The sequence below is a fragment of the Diceros bicornis genome (assembly GCF_020826845.1).
Source record: "Diceros bicornis minor isolate mBicDic1 chromosome 35 unlocalized genomic scaffold, mDicBic1.mat.cur SUPER_35_unloc_2, whole genome shotgun sequence".
NCBI classification, from domain to species: Eukaryota; Metazoa; Chordata; class Mammalia; order Perissodactyla; family Rhinocerotidae; genus Diceros; species Diceros bicornis.
The window spans coordinates 299,586-315,774 of NW_026690913.1; positions in this window are offsets into that span (position 1 = coordinate 299,586).

A 16,189-nucleotide genomic window follows, 5' to 3' on the forward strand; every position below is an offset into this window, starting at 1 on the left:
CCATGACAGCACCAGGTGGGTGTGTGCTTTCACACACTTTGTGTGTCTGACCTCACTCAATGTCTGTATGACATCACACCAATGGTGTATGTGTGATAGTGCTCACATTTGTGTGTGAAAACACACACATTGATATGTCTGACACCATTCACATTTTTGTGACATAATTCACATTTTTATGTATGACATCACACCTATTGTGTGTGTGTGACAACATTCACATATGTTGACATCACTCCAATTGTGTGTGACATCATTCGAATTTACCATATGAAATGGCTATTGTTAAGTGTCATGTCACTCCCAATATTCTGTGTGATGTCACATTAATTCTCGAGGACATCGCTCTACTAGTGTTGTGACATCACTCCCATGGTGTTTCTGTGACTTCACTCATATATTTTGGGTGACATCTTTCTGTTATGTGTGATATTACGCCTGTTGTGTTGTATGACATCAGACCAATAGTGTGACATCACTCCCACATATGTGTGACATCAGTCACATGTCCTTTGTGATATTACTCACGTTTATGTGTGAACTCAGTCTCATTATGTGTGACATCACATCAATAGTGTGACATTACATCCGCTACGTGTGACATCAGTGACATGTTCCTAGTGACATAATTCACATTTTAAAGGGTGACATCACTCCCAATGTGTGCATGTGATATCACTCCCACTATTTTGCGTGGCGTGACCACATGCTTGGTGACATCACATCAATTGTTTGAGTGTGACAACATCCTCATTGTGTGTCACACCACAACATTTGTGTGTGACATTAACCTTAATCCCCGTATGATATATCAACCATTATTATGTGTGGTGTCACTCCCAGTATTATGTATGATATCACACCAATTGAGTGTGGCATCACTCTGATAGTGTTTGACATCCTTCCAATGGATTGTGACGTGGTTCACATTTTGTGTCTGACATCACTCCAATCGTTATGTGGGACATCACACCCATTTTGGGACATCACACAACATGAGTGTGCTAACAATAGGATAGACGGTCGCATCTCTCAAATTGTGTAATATCATGCCCATTGTGTATGATGGGAGTCATATTCTTAACTGTGATGTGACACCCACTGTTATGTATGACGTCACTTCCAGGTTTCCGTGAAATCGCTCACATTTTACTCTGACATATCGCACTGGTGTGTTTTGTGTAACTCTCATTGCTATGTGTGAATATTCACTCATTTTCCTTAGAGACACCACTCCCGTTGTCTGTGACATCCCAAGGTTGGTGTGAGCCTTCACACACATTGTGTGTCTGACATCACACCAATGGTGTACTTGTGACAGGGCTCACATTTGTGATTGAAAACATACCCAATGATATGTGTGACACCTTTTACCTTTTTTTGTGACATAATTCACATTTTTATGTATGACATCACACCTATTGTGTGTGACAACTTTCACATGTGTTGAAATCAAACCAATTGTGTGTGGGTTAGGGTTAGTGTTAGCATTAGGTTTAGAGTTTTGGTTAGGGTTAAGGTTAGGGATAGGGCTAGGGTTAGGGTTAGGGCTAGGGCTGGGTCTAAGGCTAGGGTTAGGTTTAGCATTAGGCTTATGGCTAGGGATAGGCTTAGGGTTATGGCTAGGGTTAGGTTTGCAGGTAGGGTTAGGTCTAGGGCTATGTTTAGGTTTAGGGCTAAGGCTAGGGTGAGGGCTAGGTTTAGGGTTATTGCCAGGGTTACGGATAGGTCTAGGGTGTGTGTTAGGGCTATGATTAGGGTTAGGTTTAGTGTTAAGTTTAGGGCTAGGTTTAGTGTTAGGTTTAGGGCTAGGGTTAGTGTTAGAGTTAGGGCTAGGGTGAGGGTGAGGTTTAGAGTTAGGATTACTGCTAGGGTTAGGCTTATGGCTTAGTTTATTGTTATGGTTAGGGTTAGTGTTAGGGTTAGGGTAAATGTTATGGCTGGGGTTATGTCCAGGGCTAGGATTAGGATTAGGTTTAGTGTTAGGTTTAGGGCTAGGGCTACTGTTAGCTCTAGACTTAGAGTTAGGGCTAGTCTCGGGCTAGTGTTAGGTCTAGAGCTAAGTCTAGGCCTAGTGTTCTGGCTAGGGTTAGCCTTAAGTTTACAGTTATGGTTAGGGCTTGGTCTAGGTCTAGGTCTAGGGCTAGCATTAGGGCTAGGGTTAGAGTTAGGTTGAGGGTTATGGTTAGGTTAAGTTTATGTTCAGGGTTAGTCCTAGTGTTGGTGTCAAGGTTAGGGTTCTTGGTAGTGTTCAGATTCAGGTTTGTGTTCGGGTAAGGGTTTGGGTTCGTGTTTGGGTTCTGGTTCTGTGAGGTTTAGGGTTAGGATTATGGCTTAGAGTCAGTTTTAGGGTTAGAGTGAGGGTTAAAGTCAGGATTAGGATTAAGTCTGTGCTATGGTTAGGGTTAGGTTACAGATTAGGGTTAGGATTAGTGTTAGCTTTAAGGTTATGTTAGTGATAGCGCTAGGGCTAGGCTTAGGGTTAGGTTTATGGATAGGATTTGGGTTAGCGTTAGGATTAATACTCCGTTTAGGGTTAGGGTTACACATAGTGGTAGGTGTTGGTTTTGGGCTACAGTTCGGTTTAGTGTTAGTGTTATGGCTAGGGCTAGATTGAGCATTAGGGTTAGTGCCATGGTACAGGTTAGGGCTAGGCTTAGGGTTAGAGTTAGGTCTAGGTCTAGAGTTATGGTTAGGGCTATGGCTAGGATCATGGTTCGGTTTAGGGTCATGGTTTGTGTTAGTCTTAGTGGCAGGGGTACTGTTAGGTTTAGGATTAACTGTTGGGCTATTGGTTGGGAATGGGAGAGATCGGTTTAGGGTCATGGTTAGGGTTAGGATTAGCATTAGTGTTGTGGCTACGGTTAGGGATAAGGTTAGGGTTTGGGCCAGGGTTCGGGTTAGGACTGGGGTTAGACTTAGGGCTAGGGATAGGTCTGTGGTTAGGGTTAGTGTTAGGGCTAGTGTAAGGGTCCGGTTTAGGGCTGGGTTAGAATTAGGTCTAGGACAAGTGTTAAGGTTAACATTACACTTAATGTTAGGATTTGGCATAGGCCTAGGTTTAGGCTTAGGGTTGTTTTAGGCTTAAGATTGGGATTTGGGTAGCGGTTTTGGTTGGGGTTGGGGATAGGGTTACTGTTAGGGCTTGGGGTTGGGTTAAGAACAGAGTTCTGGTTAGTCTTAGGGCTAGGCTTAGGGCTAGGGCTAGGGTTAGTGTTAGGGTTACGCTTGGGGTAGGTTTAGTGTTTGGATGATGGTCAGGTGTATGGTTAGCATTAGGATTAGGTTTTGGGAAAGGCTTAGGTTTAGGTCTAGGGTTTGAGCTAAGGTTAGGTTTAAGGTTAGAGTTCAGTTAGATTTATGGCTATGGTTAGTGTTAGAGCTAGGCTTAGTGCTAGGATGCTGGTTAGGGCTAGGGCTGCGGCTGGCTTTAGGCTTATGGCTATGGCTAGGATTAGGGTTAGTGTTAGGGTTAATGTTGTGTGCGTTAGAGTTTGGGTTATGGGTAGGGTCAGGGTTAACTTTAGGGTTATGTGTAAGGTTAGCTTTATATTTAGGGTAAGCATGGGGCAGGCCCCATGGCTTAGCAGTTAAGTGCGTGGGATCCGATGTTGGTGACCCAGCTTTGTATCCCAGGTGCACACCCACACCGCATTTCCAGCCATGCTGAGGCCGCGTCCCACATACAGCAACTAGAAGGATGTGCAGCTATAACATACAACTATCTACTGTGGCTTTGGGGGAAAAAAATAGGGTAAGCGTTAAGGTGAAGGGTAGGAGTAGTGGTAGAGTTAGGGGTAAGGTTAGAGTTGGGTTAGAGTTAGGGTTATGCTTGGGGTAGGGTTAGGGCTTGGGTTAGGGTTAATGTTAGTGTTAGCATTAAGGTTAAGGCTAGGGCTAGGGTTAGGACTATGGTTAGGGCTAGAGTTAGGCTTAGGGTTAGGGTTAGCATTAGTCTTAAGGCTAGTGTTAGGCATAGGGTTAAGGGTAGTGTTAAGTTTAGCACTAGGTCTAGGGATAAGGCTAGGGCTAGTGTTAGTTCTAGGGCTAGGTCTAGGGTTACTGTTAGGGTTACAGTATGGGTTAGGGCTAGGCTTAGGGTTAGGGCTAGAGTTAGGCTTAGGGTTAGGGTTAGCATTAGTCTTAAGGCTAGTGTTAGGCATAGGGTTAAGGGTAGTGTTAAGTTTAGCACTAGGTCTAGGGATAAGGCTAGGGCTAGTGTTAGTTCTAGGGCTAGGTCTAGGGTTACTGTTAGGGTTACAGTATGGGTTAGGGCTAGGCTTAGGGTTAGGGTTAAGGCTATGTTTAGGATTAGGCTTAGGTTTAGAGCTAGATTTATATCCGTGGTTAGGGTTAGGGTTAGGACTAGGGCTTGTGTTGGGGTTAGGTCTAGGGCTATGATTAGGTCATGGTTAGCATTAGGGTTAGGGCTACTGTTGGGTTAGAGTTATGGTTAGGGTCAGGTCTACAGCTAGGGTAGAAGTTAAGCTTATGGCTAGGGTTATGGTTAGTTTTATGGTTACAGTTACGGTTATGGTTACAGGTAGGTCTCGGGTTAGGCTCAGGTCTCTGTCTAGGGTTTGGCTTAGCCCTAGGTCTATGGCTAGGTTTAGGGTCAGGGTTAGGTTTAGGGTTAGTACTAGAGCTACGTTTAGGTTTACATTTAGGGGAAGGGTTAGAGTTACAGCTAGGTTTAGGGTAGGGTTAGAGTTAGGGCTAGGGTTAGGGTTCGATCTATGGTTATGGTTAAGGTTATGGTTAGATTTAGTGCTAGATTTATGGGGAGGTCTAGCGTTAGGGTTACTATTATGACAAGGGTTAGGGTTAGGACTAGGTTTAGGCCTTGGATTAGCCTTAGGTTTAAGCTTAGGGTTTGAGTTAAGTTTATAGCTACAGTTAGTGTTAGGTCTAGAGTTAGTGCTACAGTTAGGATTAGGGCTAGGGCTGGTCTTCGGTTTAGGGTTAGGGTTAGGGCTAGGGTTCGGATTACAGTAGGGTTAGGGTTAGTTTTGGGCTAGGGTTAGGACTAGAGCTAGAGCTAAGGCTATCATTAGGGTTACGACTAAGTTAGGGATAGTGTTAGGGCTAGGGCTATGCTTAGGATAAAGGCTAGGGTTAGGATTAATGTTATGGTTATGGTTAGGGATTGTTTAGGTTTTCAGTTAAGGGTAGGTGTAGGGGTAGGTGTAGGTTAAGGGTTAGGTTAGGTTTAGGGATAGTGTAGTGGTAAGAGTTGGGTTAGGGTTAGAGTTAGAGGAGTGGTAGGCTTAGGGGTAGGGTGAGGGTTGGGTTCGGGTTAACGTTACGATGAGTGTTAGGGCTGGTGGTAGCATGAGAGTTAGCGTTAGGGCTCGAGTTAGGCTTAGGGCTAGGATTATGCTGATGGCTAGGCTTCAGCCTAGCATTAGGAGTAGGGTTAAGAGTAGGGCTAGGATTAGGGTTATGGTTAGCATTATGGGTAGGGGCAATTTTAGGGCTACAGCTAGGGTTAATGGTAAGTTAGGGTTACATTTAGAGTTAGGGTTTGGGTTATGTATAGACTTAGGGTTAGTGTCAGGTTTAGGGCTAGTATCATCTTTAGGAGTAGGATTAGGACTAGGGTTAGGGTTAGGGTTTGGACTTGGGCTAGTGTTGGCATTAGGGTTAGGGCTTGGATTAGGGCAGAGTTAACATTAGGGTTAGGGTTAGTGTTGGGTTATGATTAGTGTTGGGTGATGGTTAGTGTTAACATTAGGGTCACCTCTAGGCTAGGGTTGGGGTTAGACCTAGAGCTAGAGTTAGAGTTAGGATAAGTTTTAGGTTTAGGGTTAGTCCTAGAGTTAGGGTTAGGTTTACTTTTAGTGGTAGAGTTATTGTTAGAGGTAAGTTTAGTTTAGGGGCAGGGCTAGGGCAATTGCTGGGGCTCGGTTTTTGTTAGAGACAGAGTTACCTTTAGTATTAGTGATCAAACTAAGGTTAGGGCTGTGGCTTAGACTAGGTTAAGTGTTAGGGTCAAGGTTAGCCTAGGGCTGAGTTAGAGTTAGGGTTAATGTTAGGCTTAGGGGAATGGGTAAGGTTGGGGTTAGACATGATTTAGGATTTGGTTTAGGGGTAGTTTTAGGGTTAGGGTTAGTGATAGGGCTAGTTATAGGGTTATGGTTAGAGCCAGGGCTATGGACAAGGTTAGGGTTAGCGTTAGTGCTAGGACTAGGTCTAGATTTATGATTAGGGTTAGGGTTAGGGTTAGAGGTAGGGTTAGTGTTAGGGTTCGAGTTATGGCTAGGGCTAGGGCTAAGTTAAGGTCACATCTAGGGCTAGGATTTGTGTTGGGTTAGGGTTAGCATTGAGGGTTAGGGTTAGGGATATGGTTAGGGTTAGAGTCAGGTGTAAGGGTAGAGTTTGGCATAGGGTAGTGTGAGGGTTTGTGTTAGGGTTAGGACTAGTGTTAGGCTAAAGGTAGGGCTAGGGCTAGGGCTAGAGTTAGGGTTAGTGTTAGGGTTAGTGTTAGGTCTAGCACTATGGTGAGGGTATGGCTAGGGCTAGAATTAAGGTAAGATTAGGAGTTATGGTAGGGTAAGGATTTGCTTTATGGTTAGGTGTAGTGCAGGGTCACGGTTAGGGCTAGGTTTAGGGTTAAGGGTAGGGTTAGTGATATGGGTATGGGGATAGGTTTATAGTGGGAAATGGGGATGGCTTTTTACTGTTTGGTTAGGTTCAGGGTTAGCATTAATGTTTTTGCTAGGGTTATGGATAGTGTTAATGTTAGGGTTAAGGTCAGGGCCTTGACTAGGGTTAAGGATAGGTCTAGATTTAGGGCTAGGGCTAGACCTGGGTTCATGGTTAGGACTAGGACTATGGTTAATTTCATGTGTAGGGCTGCGTTAGTGTTAGGTCTAGGGCAATGGTTAACGTTAACCTTACAGATGGGGTTAGTGCTAGGTTTAGGGTTACGGCTAGGGTTGTGGTTACTGTGAGCGATAGTGCTAGGGTTAGGGTTAGGTTTAGGGTAGAGGTTGGGTTGGGGTTGGTTTAGGGTGAGAGTTAGGGCTCAGGGTGGCGATGGAGTGTTAGTGCAATGGTTAGGGTAGGACTATAGTTAGTGCTAGGTTTAGTGTTAGGCTTAGGGCTAGGGTTAGTGCTAGGTCAGGTTAAGGGCTAGGGCTGTTGTTGGTTTTATGTTTAGGGCTATGGCTAGGATTAAAGTTGGGGTATGAATGGGTTAGGGTTAACGTTAGGGGTAGTGTTATGTGTAGAGCTGGGTTAGAGTTCGTGTTAGGTTTAGGGGTAAGGGTGGGGGGGGTTAGGGATCTGTTTGGATTAGGGTTAGGTCTAGAGTTAATAGTAGGTGTAGGTGCAGGACTTGGATTAGTGTTAGGGTAAGGTTTATGGTTAAGGTTAAGTTTGGTACAGAGTTAATGTTAGTTTTATGGTTAACGTTAGGGTTATGTTTGGGGTTAAGCTTGCATTAGGGTTAGGTTTAAGCTTAGGGTTTGGATTAGGATTAGGGGAGGTGTAGGTGTAGGGATAGATTTAGGCTTAGGGTTAGGGTTTGTGTTAGTGCTAGGACTGGGGTTAAGGTTAGTGTTAGGCTTGGCTTAAGGTTAGGTTTAACAGAGCGGTACGTGTAGGGATAGTTTTAGGGTTAATGTTAGCGTTAGGGTTAGGGGTAAGTTTAGGGCTAGGGCTAGGTTTAGGGTTAGGGCTGGGGCGAAGGTTAGGATTATGGCTAGTGTTAGGAATAGTGTTATTATTAGGGATGGAGTTGGGGTTAAGTTTGGGTTAGGGTTAGTTTTATGGTTAGTAGTAGGGTTGGGTTTAGGGTTGCATTCGAGTCTGGCCTATGGTTATGGAGGGGCTAGGGTTTTGATTAGGATTATTGTTTAGGGAAGGAGTAGGTGTAGGAATAGGTTTAGGGTTAGTGTTCGGGTTAAGGTCAGTGGTAGTTGTAGGGTTTGGGTTAGGGTTAGTTATAAGGTTAGGGTTAGATTTAGGTTTACGGCTAGTGATAGAGTTGGCATTAGGGTCTAGAGCCATGGTTAGGGTTAAGCGTAGGTTTATTGTTAGGGGTAGGTCTGGGGTACAATTAGGGTTAGGGTTTGGGTTTGTCTTAGGTTTAGGGTTAGGGTTAAGTCTGGGTATAGGGCTGGTTTTAGAGTTAGGGCTAGGGTTAGGGTTAGGGTTAGTGCTAGGTTTAGGGCAAGGGTTTGGTTTAGGGTTAATGCTAGGATTAATGTTGGGGTTAGTTTTGTGGTTGGGTTAAAGAGTTAATGTTAAGGTTCAGGGTAGTATTAGGGGTAGGCGTATGGTTAGTGTTAGGGTTAGCATTAGAGTTAGGGTTAGGGTTAGACTTAGGGGTAGGGGTTAGCTAAGATTTAGGGTTATGGTTACAGTTAGGCATAGGGTTAGGGTTAGGTGTAGGAGTAAGTTTAGGGTTATGATTATGCTTAAGATTAGTGTTAGTGTTATCACTAGGGATTGGGTTATTGTTAGGCTTAATGTTAGGGTTAGTGTTATGGTTAGGTTTGGGTTTAGGGTTGGGTTAGTGTTAGGGTTCGTGTTACCTTAAGTCTTAGGGTCTGGGTAAAGAGTGTTTTAGGGATAGAGGTAGGGTTACAGTTAAGGTTAGGGGTAGTGATACGGTTAGCTGTGGAAATTGCATTAAGTTTAACATTAGGGCCAGGGCTAGAGTTAGGTCTAGGGTTAAGTTTATGACTAGGGCTTGGTCTAGGGCTTAGACTAGGGATAGGTTCAGTTTTACTGTTAGGTTTAGTGTCAGATTTAGGACTAGGCATAGGGCTGCGTTAGTGTTAGTGTTCGGGGTTGGGCTACGTTTTCGGCCTAGTTTTAGGGTTAGGGTTACAGTTAAGGTTAGGTTTAGGGCTGGGGCTCGTTTTAGGATTATGGATAACATTAGGGTTAGTGTTAAGGCAAGGGATAGTGTTAGGGGTCAGGTGGGGACAAAGATTAGGGTTAGGGTTGTGACTGGGTTTACGGCTAGGGTTAGTTCAAGACTTGGGTCAAGGTTAGAGTTAGCGTTATGGTTAGAAGTAGATTTAGGTTTAGGGTAAGGGTTATGGTTAGGGTTAGGGTTAGTGCTAGGGTTAGGTTTATGGCTATGGCGAGGGTTAGGGCTAGGTTTAGTGTTAGTTTTAGGTTTATGGCTATGGTTAGGTTTAGAGCTAGGCATTTGTTTAGGGTTAGGCACAGCGGTAGGGTTACTAGGTTTAGGGTTACGTAAAAGGTACAGTTACAGTTAGCATAAGTTTTAAGATTAGAGGTAGGCATAAGGATAGGGGTGGGGTTGGATTAGGTTTATGGTTATGGTTAGGTTTTGGGTTAGGGTTAGTGTTCGTGTAATGGTTAAGGTTAGGGCTAAGGACAGGGCTAGATTTAGAGTTATGACTAGTGTTATGGTTAGTGTTAGAACTAGGGCTAGGGTTAAGGATTAGAACTTGGGCTAAGATTAGTGTTAGAGTTAACATTAGGGTTGGGTTATGCTTGGGGTTATGGATATTGTTAGAGGTAAGGGTAGGTGTTTGGCTAGGTTTAGGTTTAGGTGAGGGGTTGGTGTAGGGGTAGTGTTAGGGTTAGGGTTGCATTAGGGTTAGGATTAAAGATAAAGTTAAGCCTAGAGCTAGGGTGAGAATTAAGGTTCAGGTTAGGGTTAGGGTTAAAGTTAGAGTTAGGTTTGGTTAGGTTAGGGGTAGGGTTAGGGTTAATGTTGGGTTAAGTTTAGGGGTGGGTTAGTAGTAGGGGTAGGTGTTGGGTTAGTGTTTGGCTTAGGGTTAGGGTCAGGGTTAGGGTTAGGGTTATGGTGAGAGTTAGGGGTAGGTTTAGTGTTAGAGTTAGCATTAGGGCTAGAGTTCAGGTGAGGGCAAGGGTTAGGGTTAGGGCTGATAATAGGCCTAGATTTATGGATAGGTTTAGGACTAGGGTTAGGGTGGGTTATTATAAGGGTTTGTGTTAGGGTAGTTTTAGATCTACGGTTAAGGTTAGTGCTGCGTTAGAGTTATAGTTAAGCTTAGTGTTTGGTTTATGGCTAGGGTTAGGGTTAAGGCTAGTCTTATGTCTAGGCTTAGTGTTAGGGTTAGGACTAGGGCTAGTGTTGGGTTTAAGGCTATGGTTAAGGTTAGCCTTAGTGTTAGTACTAAGTTTAGGGATAGTGCTATTTTTAGAGTTAGCGTTAGGGCTAGGACTATGGAAAGGGCTAGGGTTATCATTAGGGCTAAACCTAGGTCTATAGTTATGGTTAGGTTTAGAATTTGGCCTAGAGCTAGGGTTAGGGTTAGGGATATGGTCACGTCTGGGGCTAAGTTTAGGGTCATGTCTGGGGCTTGGATTTGTGTTAGGGTTAGGGCTTGTGTGGAGTGCTATGGTTAGGTGTAGGCTTAAGTCTAGTGCTAGGGTTAGGGTTATGGTTAGTGCTAGCTTTAGGGTTAGTGTTATGTGTAGTGCTAGCATTTTGGTTAAGCCTAGTGTTAGACTTAGCAATTGGGTTAGGCTTAGGGCTGATATTAGGGTTAGGGTTAGGTTTAAGAGTAGGTTTAGTGTTCAGGCTACCATTATGTTTAGTGTTTAGGTTTGGCTTAGGGTTAGGAATAGGCTTAGGGTTAGGGCAAGAGTTTGTGTTAGGAGTCTGTCCAGGATTAGGGTTAGAGTTACGGTTGGGTTAGACTAAGTTTTAGTGTTAGGGTTAGGTTTAGTGCTATGACTAGAGTCTGGGGTAGTGGTAAGTGTTGGCTTAGGGCTAGGGTTAGGGTTTGGGCTAGGGTTTGTGTTAGGTTTAGGGTTAAGTTTAGGGATAAGGTTTGGGCTAGAGCCAGGTTTAGGATTAGGGCTAGCATTAGGTCTAGGTTAAGCGTTATTTTAAGGCTATGGGTAACATTAGAGTAGGACTAGGGTTAGGGTTATGGGTAGGGGTAGGCTAAGTGTTTGGGTTAAGAGTATGGGTAGGGATAAGGTCACAGTTAAGGTAAGGTTTAGGGTTAAAGTTGGGGTAATGTTAAGGGTGGGTAATGTCTAGTCTTAGTGTTATGGTTAATATTAGCGTTTGTGTTAGCATTAGGGTTCTGCATATGATTAGTGTTAGGGGTAGGGTTAGGCTTAGGCTTCGGATTGGATTAAGGTTAGGGTTAGAGTTTGGGTAGGGTTAGAGTTAGTTTATGGAGAGAAGGAGGGGTAGGGTTGGGGTTAAGGTTGCATTCGGTTTAGGGTTAGGATTAGGGTTCGGGTTCCGGTTAGGGTTAGGGTTAAGGTTAGGCTTAGGGTTTGGATTAGGGTTTGTGTACTAGTTTGGTTTAGGATTCCAAATGGCAATCTGTGCCAAATGTTTTTTAGGTATTATGTGATCCTTACTAGCTGAAAGGAAGGGAGATGGGGTATGAATTTATTTCCAGGAATGGGTGCTAGACATGATTTGGCTCAGCTCTACTCTGGATTCCCTGTCCTATACAAACCTGTTCCCAGGTTTAAGGATAGGGTTAGGGTTACGTTTTGGTTACGGTTAGAGTTAGTTTTATAGAGAGAAGGAGGGGTAGAGTTGGGGTTAGGGTTGCGTTAGGCTTGGATTTAAGACTAGGGATAAGGATAAGGTTTCGGTTAGAGTTACAGTGAGGGTTAGGGTTAGGGTTAGGGCTAGGGTTGTATTAGTGTTAGGGTTATTGTTAGGATTAAATTTAAGTTTAGTGTTAGCCTTAGTGTTTAGAGTTAGTGTACTAGAGTTAGCATAGTGTTAGGGTTAGGGTTAAGGTTTGGGCAAGGGCTAGGTTTAGACATAGAGTTAGAGTTATGGCTAGTGTAAGGTCTGGGTTTTAGGGCTAGGGCTAGGGCTAGGATTAGTTTCAGCTGTAGGTTGGGTTAGGGCTAGATCTAGGGCAAGGGTTAGGGTTAGGGTTACAGTTAGGGTTAGGGTTAGGGCTAGGGCTAGTGTCAGAGTTAGGGTTAAGTCTAGGACTAGGGTTAGTGTTAGGGGTAGGGCTAGGCTTAGGCTTAGTGCTAATTCTTGAATTATTGTTATTGTTAATGTTAGTGTTTGGGTTGGAGTTGTGTTGCGGTAAGGGTCAGGTATAGGGTTAGTGGTAACCGTAGGTTTAGTGTAGGGGTAATTGTAGGTTTAGATTTAGGGTTAAGGTTAGGGATAAAGGTTACGTCTAGAGCAATGGTTAGGGTTAGGGTTAGGGCTATGGTGAGAATTAGGCTTCATGTTCGGATTAATGTTAACATTAGTTTTAGGGCTAGGGTTGGGGTTTATATCATGAATCCTAACCCAACTTTAGCTCTAACCCTAAACCTACCCCAAGCCCTAAAACTCCCCCAGCCCTAACCAAATCATATGCACACTCACTGTAACTGTAACCCTAAGCCAACTCTAACCCTAACTTAAAACCTAGTCCTAGCCCTAGCCCTAACAGTAACCCTAACCCTAGCATAACCCTAACTCTAACCCTAGTCTTAACCCAAACCCAAACCCTACGCCTGTTCCTACACTTTCCATTGTCCCCACCCTAAGGCACACACAACATTAATGGCAGACCTAACCCTAATCATACCCCTAGCCCTAACCTCAAAACCCGCCCCGTACCAAACCATAAAAATGAATCTAGTTATAAACCTAAAGAGAATCCTAACCCTAAATGTAATAACTAAACTTAGCCCTAAGCCCAGCCCTAACGATAACTCTTGCCATAACACTAACACTATCACTACACATACTCCTAACTCTCACCATAACCCTACATGTAATCCAACCCTAATCCTATCCCTAGCCCTTGCTGTAGCCCTAAACCAGTCCTAACACAAACACTAGCTCTATTCCTAATCATATCCCTACTGTTAAACCTAACCTTAACTGAAACACAAACCACCTCATGTAACTCTAAGAATAACCATAACATTAATCCTAGCCCTAGCCCTAAACATAACCCAGCCCTAGCCCTAAGCCTAACACTAACCCTACCCAAACCCAACCCTAACCCTAACCCTAATCTGAACACTAACTCTAAGACTAAACATAACCCTAACCCTAACATGAACACTAACAGTAAACCTAACCCAACCCAACCCTAACCTTAAAGCTAGCCCTAAGCATAAGCCGAACCCTAACCCAAACCCTAAACCGGGCCCCAAATTTAACCCTAACCCGAAACCTAATCCGACACTAAACATAAACCTAATCTTATCCTGACCCGAAACCTAAACCTTACCCTAATCCGAAGGCAAACCTCAAAATAAAGCTAAGCCTAAACCTCACAATAACCCTAATCCTAACCCTAACATGAACACGAATCGGAACCCTAACCCTAAACAGAACCCTAGATCTAAACCGAACCAGAACCCAACCCTACCCCTAAAACTAACCCTAACCTTAAGGTGAACACTAACCCTAACCCGAACCTGAATCCAAACCCTAACACTAACTCAAACGCTAACCTGAACCCTAACAATAAACCTAACCTGATACCGACACCAAACACCAACCATAACCCTAAACCAAACACTAACCCTAACACTAAAACTAACGCTAACCCCAACCCTAACCCGAACCAAAACATAACCCTAATTTGAACTCTAAGCCAAAACCTAACCCTAACCCTAACAATAACCCTAACCCAAACCCTAACCGTAACCATAACGTTAAGTCTAACACGAAAAATAACCCTAACCGTAACCCGAATCTGAATCCTAAACCTAACCCTAACTCGAACCCAAACCCAACCTGAACCCAGCCCTATCCCTTATCCAAAACTAACCCGAACCCCAGCCCTAACCCTAAGCCTAAAGCTAACCCGAACTCTAACAATAACCTGAACCCCAAACTTAACCCAGACTCTAACCCGAACTTTAACCCTAACCCTAAAACTATCACAAACACAAAGCCTAATCCGACCCTAACACTAACACCATCGAGAACCCAAACCTTAACTCTAATCCTAATCCAAACACTAACCTCACCCTAAACCTTAACATAACTCTAACAGTAACCCTAATCCTAACCGTCCCAACAAAGCAAAACATAACCCTAACCCTAACCAGAAAATAAACTTGAACCCTAGCCATAATCCTAACCCAAAAATAACCCTGACCTTAAACCTAACCCTAAACTTAACATGAAAATTAACCCTAACCATATCAACAATCCTAGCCTGAACTGTAACCCTAACCCAAAACCTAATCTTAGCCCGACTCTAACCTTAACCCTAACCAGAACATGAACCTGAACCCTAAGCCTAACCCTGACTCGAACACTAGCCCTAAACATTACCCTAACCTGAACCCTATTGCTAAGCCTAACCATAACCTGAACTCTATACATATTTCTAACCCTAATGTTAACCCTAACCCTAATACAAACCCAACGCTAACCCTAAACCTAACCCTAATCCTAGACCTAAATCGAACCCTAACGCTAACCATAACCCTAATCAGAAACCAAAACGTAAACCTAACCCTAAACATAACCCAAACCCAACCCTAACCCTAACCCTAACCCTAGCCCTAACCCTAACCCTAACCCTAACAAGAAACCTAAAGGTAAAGCTCAGCATTTTTCGAACCCGAAACCTAATAATAACTCTAATCCGAATACTAACCCTAACCTCAGCATAACCCAAATCCTAACACTAACCCGAACGCTAACCTGAATCCTAACCCTAACAAGAACCCGAACCCAAACCCGAACCCTAACACTAAACCGAAGCCTAACCCAACCAGAACCCTAAGCCTAAACTGATATCAAAACCAAGCCCTGACCCTGACATTAATCTGAAAACTAACACTAACACTACACCTAACCCTAACCCTAAATCTAACTCGAACTCTAACACTAACCCCAACGCTAAACTGAACCTGACCACTGACCCTAACCCTAAGCCTAACCCTAAACTCTAAAACTAACCCTACACGTAAAACAAATCTGTACCAAACCCAAACCCTAACACTAACCAGAACCATAACCCTAATGCTAACCATAACCCTAACCCCAAAAGTAACAGAAACCCTAACACTTACACTAACCAGATGATAACTCTATGCTAACTGAACCCTAACACTAACCTGAAATCTAACCCAAACCTGGCAATCAACCATAACACTAACCTCAACCCTAACCCTAAGACTAACCTAAACTCAAACATACCATTAACGCGAATCATAACCCTATCCCTAGATAGGGATATGATATCCCTAGAACCATAAACCTAACCCTAACCAGAAACATATACCTAAATATAAACCTAACACAAACCTGAAAACTAAACCAAACCCTAAAACTGACAGTAACTGGAAACCAAACACAACACTAAAGTAACACTAAGAGTACCCCAGGAAATGGCTCTGGGGAGAAAAGCATGATGAAGGGCACGTGTGACGCCTTCTGTTTGAGTGCAGAGGTGCCAGGCAGAGGGCGACAGGATGGCTGGATCGGCTCACTTGCTTTCTCCAAAGGAGGCTGGACAACCAGCCAAACATCCTACCTGGGCCAGGCCACTTCCAGAAGGAACAAGGTCAAGAGGACATAGCCCTGGGGATGGCTGCCAAGTCTCCTGGGGTGTGTGCTGGGCCCCGTCAGAGGAGGAAGCAGCCTGGCAACGGGTGTGCCAGACGTGAGATCAGAAGGCCTCCCACACCCGGGTCCCTGTCCTGCCCAGGCCTCACGAGGGAGGACGATGGTCATGGCAATGGCGAGTGGGGTGGGGCTGCCGGCTAGCCTGCCCCGGGATGTCCCGAGAGAGGGCACCTGGGGATGGGCTGCCCCTGGAGAAGTCTGAGGGACCGACCCAGCTCGAGGCAGCCGGGGGCAGAGAGAGAATCCCACTCCACCCTTTCCCTTAAGTTTCTTATGGCTTGCCAAACCGTTAACAAGACAGGTTCGCAAGAGAAAATCATACCCAACTGAAGAATATGAGTGCATGGCAGAAACCTGGGAAAATAAGTCTCTCCACACAAAGGCAGAGATTCTCATCTTGCATCCTCTCCTGAGCTTATGAGAAAGGAGGATGTTGGGGGTGGGCATGTGGAAGTCAAGACTGGAAGAAGACAATTGTCATGCAGAGGGACATGTAATGTCTTGTCTGAACCATTTCCCCTGCACCGGGGTCAGGTCCAGAAGGGACAGCACGGAGGTGACCAGCAACCCGCCTCTCTGTGGTGGGGCTGGCCACGGGGCGGGCGTGGGGGTGGTAGGTGGAAGTGGGATGGCGTGTGAGTTGGTACC